General features: G+C 46.8%; 1 protein-coding gene and 1 pseudogene across 1 annotated transcript in view; one reads left to right on the top strand and one right to left on the bottom strand.

The window, feature by feature from the left end:
- Positions 1-9,297, top strand: part of LOC113457658 (zinc finger protein 420-like) — a 1,205,902-nt gene that overhangs the window by 1,182,285 nt on the left and 14,320 nt on the right. The window lies entirely within an intron of this gene.
- Positions 5,735-6,673, bottom strand: LOC101991026 (annotated as a pseudogene).

Here is a 9,297-nt window from a genome sequence, read left to right as displayed (position 1 = left end):
TTCTGTGAGCTCCTAGGGACTCTCTCTCTCTCTCTCTCTCTCTCTCTCTCTCTCTCTCTCTCTCTCTCTCTCTCTCTCTCTTAGCAAGGGTGTGGAGAGTTGTTGAATGGGCCAAGACACATGGAGGCAACTGCTTGGGTAGCACAGGAAGACAGCCACTCTGGCCTTAGAGCAGAAGTCTTTACTTCTCTTAGTGGCTACACACCTCTCAGATGCATGAACTCTGTGCCACCTTTCATTTGTGACACCAAGGGAAAGAGGACATCCACGCCCTCACACACTCGCCAGATAAGCACGGAGCTTGCTCACAGCAGTAATGGAAACTCTGAGACTGAGCACACGGACCACTATGTGACCCCCTGGGATCAGGACTGAGGGGCCATTCACTTGCTGCAGGAAGACCCTCACCAGAAGCGGGGACCTAGGAACACAAGGAACAGAGTGGACGAGGAAGAAAATGAACAGAGGAGGCAGTTGGAGCTGTCCCAGAGGGGTGGTTTGTGTGTTGTCTGCTTCCGACACTGTAGTGAGACATTAGAAGAGCCTTCCGAGTCCCAAGTCCCAGGCGAGATGCACTCTTCTGAAGGACTCTTGCAAGTCTTGGTTGATTGGATAGACAAGGTGTACCAGGGAAGGGAGGGATGGAGGGAAAGGACGTCACAGAGCAAGAGTGAGAGCCCAGGCGCTCAGCCGCAGGATTGCCTAATGCTTATTTATAGCCCTGTTGCTCTTTGCAGGAGGGTGGCACTTGGGGACAGTTCAAGATGACAGATTCCAGGGGAGCCTGAATTACTGTTACCACCAACCCCCATCATCAGGTCCACACTCTCGTCAGCACCTAAACTCACTATTCTAACAGTGAGTTCCAGGCCAGCCAGGACTAGACTTCTACTCTTGTGGCTGGGTAAGCGTTAGCCCTACACGTCCTCCTCCACATTTGCAGAAGCCACCAGGATACTGAGCTATGCGGAGTAGTCAGCCTCCCCAGGAAGTAGCAGACAATGGCAAATGCCACCAGATAGAAAGGTCTTGAGATAAGCTGACCTAGGTCATCTCCAGAACCCCCTGAATTGTGGGATGGCCTGCAGAGAAATAAAAGCCCTTTCCTTGCCTGTGGCCACTCACTGTTCACATTACTTCTACCTTTCGGAACTGGTAAAGTCTGGTTTCACACGTCTGTTATGTAACTCTTGGGCTAGATGTGGTTACGTGGAAAGAGTGCTCACCTAGCATGCGCATGACCCTGGGCCTGATCTTCAGCACTGCATAAAACTGCTCTGGTGGCTTCGCCTGGGTAATCAGCCCTAGGGAGGTAGAGGCAGAAGGATTGGAAGTTCAAAGTCATCCTCAGACACAAAGCAAGTTTGAGGCCAGCCTGACTCCTAAAAACAATATTCTTAAAAAGCCCACTTTGTGGAGTTGGAGAGATGGATTAATGGTTATTAGCACTGACTGATCTTCCAGAGGACCCAGGTTTGATTCCCAGCATCCACATGGCAGCTCACAAACATCTGTAACTCCAGTTCTGGGGAAACTGATGCCTTCTTCTGACCTCCAAGGGCACACAGCATGCAAAAGGTGCCCAGACATATATGCAGGGAAAAATCCATACACATAAAATAAATAAATTAAAAAGTAATAAAGATTAAAATGCAGAAGCCTACTTTAGAAATGAGTGAACAGTCCTAGACAGTTCCAGTGTGATCTCTAGTTTCACCTTTCTCCTACAAATGAGATCATTTTCTTCTATGCCGTTATGCAGAATGTATGTATGTATGTATGTATGTATGTATGTATGTATGTATGCCAAGGTTATCAATTTATAAACCAGACTCAGAAAGACAAATGCTGAACGTGCTTGCTCATGCGTAGAACCTTGCTATTATAAACACACATATATACCACACACACACACACACACCACAGAAAGGTAGGAAGACTTAAGGGGATGACTTAGGCTCTGGGGAGTCATGAAAGAAGCAGGTAACAATGGGAAAATACTGTCAAAATATGTGATGTTATTGAATGTGAATACCACGTGACTATTATGTATATCATCATGCTGAAAATCATCCTGGCTTTGACTCCAACCCTATGCTCAGTTCAACCACACATACCACCTTTCAGCATCTCCCCAGACCCCTGGCCGGACAGTGCACATCCTCTACACGACATACAGACTCTGGATACCAAGGGCTGAGCCACGGCTGCTTTATTAGAATTGCTGTGATAAAGACTAGTTTTAGCTGTAGTTTTTTATTATTATTAAAACACAATAAAGCAGGAAGAAGCATCACTGCAAAGATTCCTCTCCCTCAGCAGTTTGGTTCCAAGTGGACTCAGCATAGCTTATCCCTCATGTTACCCTGGAACCCTGGAAGACAGGAAGATGGGCATTAGAGTTCAGATCCAAAATACCCCACTTTACCCTGACTTATGCCAAGCCAACAAAACTTGTGTGTTGCAGGCTTGGTCTCCAAAGCTGCAATGGTCAAAGGTGGTAAAATGACTGGATTCTGAAGGCTTTGGCGCCAGTGGCAGATTCACAACAGAGTGGGCTGTTAGAGGGTGGTGTAGATGTCAGGAGGCAGGGCCCAGGGGGAAGAAGAAGGCCGTTGGGGACAAAAGTTCCTTTGGAGGATAATTTTGTCTCCATAGCCTTGCCCCCTCTCTCTTGGTCTTTGCTTCCTGTTGGCTAGCATTTGAGAGGCTCTCCCTCCACCACGGCCACAGGCCTGAAGCAACGAGGCCAAGTAATGATGGGCCAAAATCCCCCACTATGAGCCAAAAGAAGTTGTTTTTTCCAGGTATTTTGTCAAAGTGATAGAAAGATAATGAGGATTGGGGTGGCCTCACTATAGGTGCTGGGCTTATGGGAGGACTTCTCAATCCCCTTAGAAGTGCAGACATAGCTCCTTGACCCACCTCCTAACTCTCCTGTCCCTGAGACTTCAACATGACTTTGGCCTCATAGGCAATGACATACAGAATGTTATCCCGGTGAGAAGCATGATAAAGGTAAGTCACATCTGTACGGGTCACACTCATTTTAAACAGGAAGTGCGCCTTTTTTTCTCTCTGTGGTACCAGGAATTGAACACATGCTGGGAAAGTGTTGTAGGAAGGACCTACACTTTCTAGCAGCAAACAGACTGCCCCTGGGAGCCCAGCATGCTTTACAGGCTCACTGCAGGAGTGTAACGCCACGGAAGACCCAACGAGGATCTAGAAATGGCACGAAGTGCACATCTGTCTTCTTGCAGCTGAACTGTAAGGGCAGAGATGGCTCCTGCTGAGACGGAAGGTGGCGATGTCTGAGGAGCCAGTCCTAGGACAGCCATGACGTCATAGCTGAGACTCAAATGATGGGATGGAAAGGGGATAGTTTGAGCCTCAGGGCCTGCTCTGCTGCTGTGACTGGTCACAGGGCCCTTGGAAACACTACTAGTATATTTTCACTTTCCATTCAGGAGACAATGTTTTGCTGAATTGTTTCGTTGTAAAAACAGCTTCTCAGTATTGACATGAAGTGGAAGTGTGTGTGTGTGTGTGTGTGTGTGTATAATTGTTGGAACACTATCCAATAATAGAGTCATGTAAAGAGATTCCTGAATGTGTATGTGTGAAAATCCCAAGAAAACAAGATAAGAATCTTGTGACCTTAGTTTTTTCAAAACATGAAACTGTTCTTGGACTATGCTTTTGTGTTCTTCCCAAGTGTAGTGGACAGGAATGAGTTTCTTCCGATTATTCATTACACCTGGCTATTGTTATTAGTTTTATGCCTCCCATGTGCAGCTTGCCCTTAAGTTCGTGCCCTTTACTCACGCGAGTCTCCTTGACCCTCAGAGTATAAACTGTCTGATGCTCTGAATATAGCTGGCTAGTGTATAAGATTTTAGCCCTCCTCATTCATTGGTGCCATTCTCCCAGGTCCCACTGCCTCTAGAACAGTAAACAGCCTACAAGCCTGAACATGGTGGTGTATACCCTTAATCCCAGAGCTCTGTAGGCAGAGGTAGAAGGATCTTTCTGAGTTCGAGGCTCTACCTAGCAAGTTCCAGGCCTACACAGTGAGACCTTGTATCAAACAACAACAAAACCAAATCTTAAATTTGGAGCCTCAAAAGAGAAGGCTCCAGTAACTAAGACATTTTTCATGCACAGAAGGAAGCCAAAGTCTGCTACGGGGTAACCCTCTGCCCCTCTGCACCGTATAGAGAAAAGAAAGAGAAAGAACTAAAACAGAACCATGGAAATCTAAGATTTCTGCAATAACTACCACTGCCAGAGAGCACAGAAAGGATCTCTAAGTAAAAGAGAGACAAAAGCTTTCTGTTCTCAGGAAATCATCTTCAACTACTTGGTGAATCATGAAGCTGAACTCAGGGGCTACGAGCAATCCATCACTGCTCTCAGTCAAAAACTGGACAGAAGCCAGGCATGAGGAAAGGGGGTCCTGGTCTGACATCACATCACCTCTGAGCAAGCATTCAGGGGAACTCACCCACTGACACGAAGGATTTGGAGAAGGCCGGGCTCTGGTGGTGCTATCTTTAATCCCAGCACTCGGGACATAGAGGCAATCTGTGAGTTTGAGGCCAGTCTGGTCTACAGAGCCAGTTCCAGGACAACCAGGGCTACAGAGAAACCCTGTTTTGAAAAAAAAAAAAACCATAAAAACAAAAAACCAAAACCAAAACCAACCAAACAATCAACCAACCAACCAAGCAAAGAATTTGAAGAGGAAGTGATTTGGCTTACAGCTCATCTTGGCCAAAGATCAAAGCAGGCCCTGTGTGACAGTTGCCCTGAAAGGCAGATGTGTGAATAGACCTCCCATCTTCTGGAAAGGTGTTGTCCTGATGCTCTGCTCACCAGGACAAGACGATACTACCTGGCCTTGTTCAGCCCGAAGGGCTGTTAAGGAAGAGAAGGCCAAGTGAGCCTAACCTAAGAAATCAGCCTGCCTAAATGTGTGTTGGGGGTGGCGGTACCTTTGTGTCTGATAACGTTGACATTGAGGGTGGTGTCATAGCTTCAGCTGTCAACTTCCCGTAGGAAGAGAGGACCTCAACCGAGGAACTGTCTCCATCAGACTTTTATCCACCAGTAAAATTGTCTCGTCAATTAAGGCTTTTTCTTAACTGATGATTGATGTGGGAGGGCCCAGACCACCGTGGGCTGCGGCACTTGGACAAGTAGTCCTAGGCTATATGAGACAGGAAACCGAACAAGCCAATGGGAACAATCTTGCAAGCTGCATTCCTCCGTGGTCTCCGCTTGAGTTTGTGCCTCCAGGTTCCTGCCTGAGTTCCTGCCCTGGCTTCCCTCAGTGATGGAGTATTATATCCCGTAAGCTGTACAAACCCTTTCATCCCGACTAGGTTTAGGTCAACATTTTATCACAGTAAGGGAAAGCGAACCATGCCAGGTGGGGTGCAGGTGCAATTATTCCTGAGCATCCTTTTCAACCAATTGGAAATGGGAAGCCTGCGCTCACACTAGGAAAAACTGGTTCTGAGCTGGGCGGTGGTGGCACACACCTTGACTCCCTGCACTTGGGAGGCAGAGGCATGCAGATCTTTGTGAGGTCGAGGCCAGCCTGGTCTGCAAAGTGAGTTCCAGGACAGCAGCCAGGGCTACACAGAGAAGTCCTGTCTGGAAAAACTGAAAAATTAAAAAAAAATTGCTTCTGATCTCAGATAGTATGTTAGCAGACTGAACATCCTTGTCACTGACCCTGTTCGGGATCTCCCTGGAAGTCTTGTTGAGTGTAAGTCCAGGGGTATTTGCTGATTCGTACAAACATTTCCCCGTTTATCAACTCTTCTTGAAAACGTTGTCTGTTCAGAAGTTCCTTATTCCACATGTACTCAGGAGAGAGGACCTTGGTGGGTTTGTTGTAAAGGAGATATTTGTTCAGATAGCTTTCATCAGGCCGCACGACCTGGATGTGAGCGGCTTGGTCCAGTATCATCGCCTGGTAACACAGCTTGGTGAGCCTGTAAACTTCCAGTACCTTTCCCCCAAAGAAGGCCCCCGAGTAGTAAAAATCTCCCTCATCCTCAGAAATGTAGGCTTGTGACTGAGGTTGCCTTTCATAGGCCAACATTTGTCTTGGCCATCCAAAGAATAGAGGGTGCAGGGTGCCAAACAAGGAGGACAGGATCTCCACACCAACGCTGTTGCAGAAAACCATGTTCACATGAGCACAGACCAGGTAATCCACCTCCTTCGCAAAGCGCTGCTGGGAAAAATGGCTGATCACCTCCATCCTGTAGATGTAGGTGTTCAGGGGATGCGCAGAAGCCTGGGCTTCCAGAATTATCATCTGCCTCCCCTTAGAGGTCTTCAGGAGTGGCACGCTAGCTGGCTGATCAGTGAAAATGTAGTACTTCACCCTGTGTCCCTCCATGAAGTACATCTCCGCGGTCTGCAGGAACACTTTTAGAAAGGCTACATATTCTCCGGTGGCAAACACGACTAACCCAATGGAGACATTCTGGAGCCGGAATTGCTGGTTCAGGATTTTAATATGGAAAGTCCCGTCCCAAACAATGGGAGCCAGCCAAGGCGTCTGTATGGCTATGTTTTCACTACTGGGCACTAGTACTTTCGACTGATAATTCCACATCCTGGACACATTCACTATTTTCAGGTGGTCCACTTCTCTAACTGTTATGCTCTCCTCAGCTAGAATATATTTTGGCTTCTGTTTTCCCAGGACCAGGAAAGCATAGACAAAGAAGGTCAACGAGAGGGCGAGTAGGAAAACAAAGATCACAGAAAGAAGTGAGTGATATTTTGATTTCTCAGATTTCGGCAGCAGGTGGGTCATGGCTGTTGGGGTCTCCTCCATGACGTGAGGGCAACTTGTGCTGGGTAGGATGGGCAAAATCCAAGGGGCTCAGATTTCCAAGTCTCCCATTGCATAGCCCACTCATTCAGCAGCCCTCCAAACTCCACACAACTGACCCAAGTGCCAGGTACCACGTGGTTCAAATGGAGGGAGTCTCGAAATCCCGACAGAACTTCAGCAAAGTCAGTGTCTCTTTATGCGCATCAAAGCAATGGCATGGCAGGATAGGACAGAACTCAGGATCCCTGACACATGCACAGGAGACTAGCTGAGGACATCACTGAGCAGGCCAAGAGGAGAGATTGTGATGAAATCAGGGCAGGGCAGACACCACCACAAGTGGCCTGACCCTCAGGACACTCACGCTCCACCTTGTCCTTGGTGATCGCAATGTGGGAAACTGTAAGCAGAAGCTATTTCCTTGGGATCAGACTGTCTCTCACATCACTCTAGGTGGGTTGCTGGGGCGGGGGGTCCTTCCCACTTGGAAGGACCCATTGAGTAGCCACGGTAAAGAAGGTGATGTAGGTGAAAAGTTTCTGCACCCCATGAACCTCTCCGCCAATGCAATAATCCAAATCAGACCAAATCAAACCGAATTGGAAAAAGCCCAGGTTTAATGGATACCATTGCTCCTGGGTGGCCATCCATCCCCCTAGAGAGGAGTCGGGGAAGGAAGACCCGACAAACAATGTGTTTGTTCTCTGTGGTACAATTTAAATAGCCCGTGGAAGTGGTCTTGAGCACCTCTGGGGAGGGGTAATTATTTGGTGGGCTTTCTCAGAGGTGGAGTCTGGACTGAGACAACTCTTAGGGGCGGGGACTTGGGATGGAACATCTATCCACATTCCAGACTCTGGATATATGGATGCCAGGGGCTGGGTGACACTTCCACCCAAACATCAAGCATCAATGTTTGTTTTCCTCTTATTTTCCTAGTATCACAGAGAACCCATTCAGGATTTTTTCTGAGGTGGCCGGCTTTACATTAGTTAGAGCTGGGTTGCTAACTCTAGTTAGCATTATCTTGTTCAATCATCACCCTAAGTGAATGCAGCCCTGTTGGAAAACCTGTCCATGAAAGGTCCAGGCTCAGGATTGGCTTCAACCTTGAACAACGTTAAAAAACAAGAGATTCCAAATTCGGTGGGCAACCCCTTCATCATAGTTTACTTTCTATTGCAGCGATAAAGACCACAACAAAAAGCAACCTGGGGAGGAAAGGGTTGATTTCACCTTACAGCTGGCTCACAGTCTATCATGAAAGGAGGTCAGGGCAGGAACTAAAGCTGAGACCATGGGCGAGCGGTAGTTTATGGCTTGCTCCCCATAGCTTGCTCAGCCTGCTTTCTTATACACCCTTGGGATCACCTGCCTCAGGGTGGCATCACCCACAGGGAGATTGGCCCACCTTCATCAATAATTTATCAAAAAAATATCCCAGTTGAAGAGGCTCTCTTTCTCCAGTGTGCACTTTGGGCATCTATATTAAAGATGCAGTGTCTATAGCCGTGTGAGCTTCTGACCTGTTCTGTCTCACCACCCTCCACGTATGTTTTGCCTACAGTACCATGCTGTTGTTGTCACTATGGCTCTGCAGTGTATATTTGAGGTCAGGGATAGGGACACCTCCTGCATTATCACTATTTCTCAGGATTTCTTTGTCTTTTACATTTCCATTTGAATTTTTTTTCCAAGATAGGTTTTCTCTGTGTAGGCTGGCTGTTCTGGAACTCATTTTGTTGACCAGGCTGGCCTCAAACTCACAGCCATCCACCTGCCTCTGCCTCCCAAGTGCTGGGATTAAAGTTGTGCACCACCACTGCCTAGCTCCATTTGACTTTTAAGGTGGCCTTTTCTTTTTCTGTGGAGAAGAGTACAGGAATCTGGTGATGTGTGCATCGACTCTGTAGATTAGTAAGAGCCTTTTTTCACAATATTTGTTCTTTGAATCCCTGAGCATGCTAAGTCTTTTCATTTTCTACTGTCTTCCTCAATTTCCTTCTTCCAGTGTTTTAAAGCTTGTATGCAGACAACTTTCACTTCCTTGGTTAAGTTTACTCCAAGACATTTTATCAGTCTTGAGGCGATTTTGAATATGATCACCTCCTCAGTATTCCATATATATATGTACACACACACATATAACTATGAAAGCTATTGATTTTTGTATGTTGGTTTGTATCCTGCCACTTTGAAAGTGCCACTTTTAAAAGTGTTTATCATCTCCAAGAGTTTCCTGGTGGAGTCTTTATGGTCCCTAATGTGTAGAATCACATCACCTGAGAGTAAAGGCACTTAGCTTTCTTCCTTTCTGTTTGTATCCACTCTATTTTCCTCTCTTGTCTGCTCTAGTTAAGACTTCACGTGTGAAGTTGAAGAGGAGGTGAGAGTGGACCTGCTTGTCTTATCTTTTTTTTTTTTTTTTTTTTTTT

This window comes from Microtus ochrogaster, linkage group LG4 (genome assembly GCF_000317375.1).
Source record: "Microtus ochrogaster isolate Prairie Vole_2 linkage group LG4, MicOch1.0, whole genome shotgun sequence".
In the NCBI taxonomy this organism is placed as follows: domain Eukaryota; kingdom Metazoa; phylum Chordata; class Mammalia; order Rodentia; family Cricetidae; genus Microtus; species Microtus ochrogaster.
This window is presented reverse-complemented; position numbering and strand designations above follow the sequence as displayed.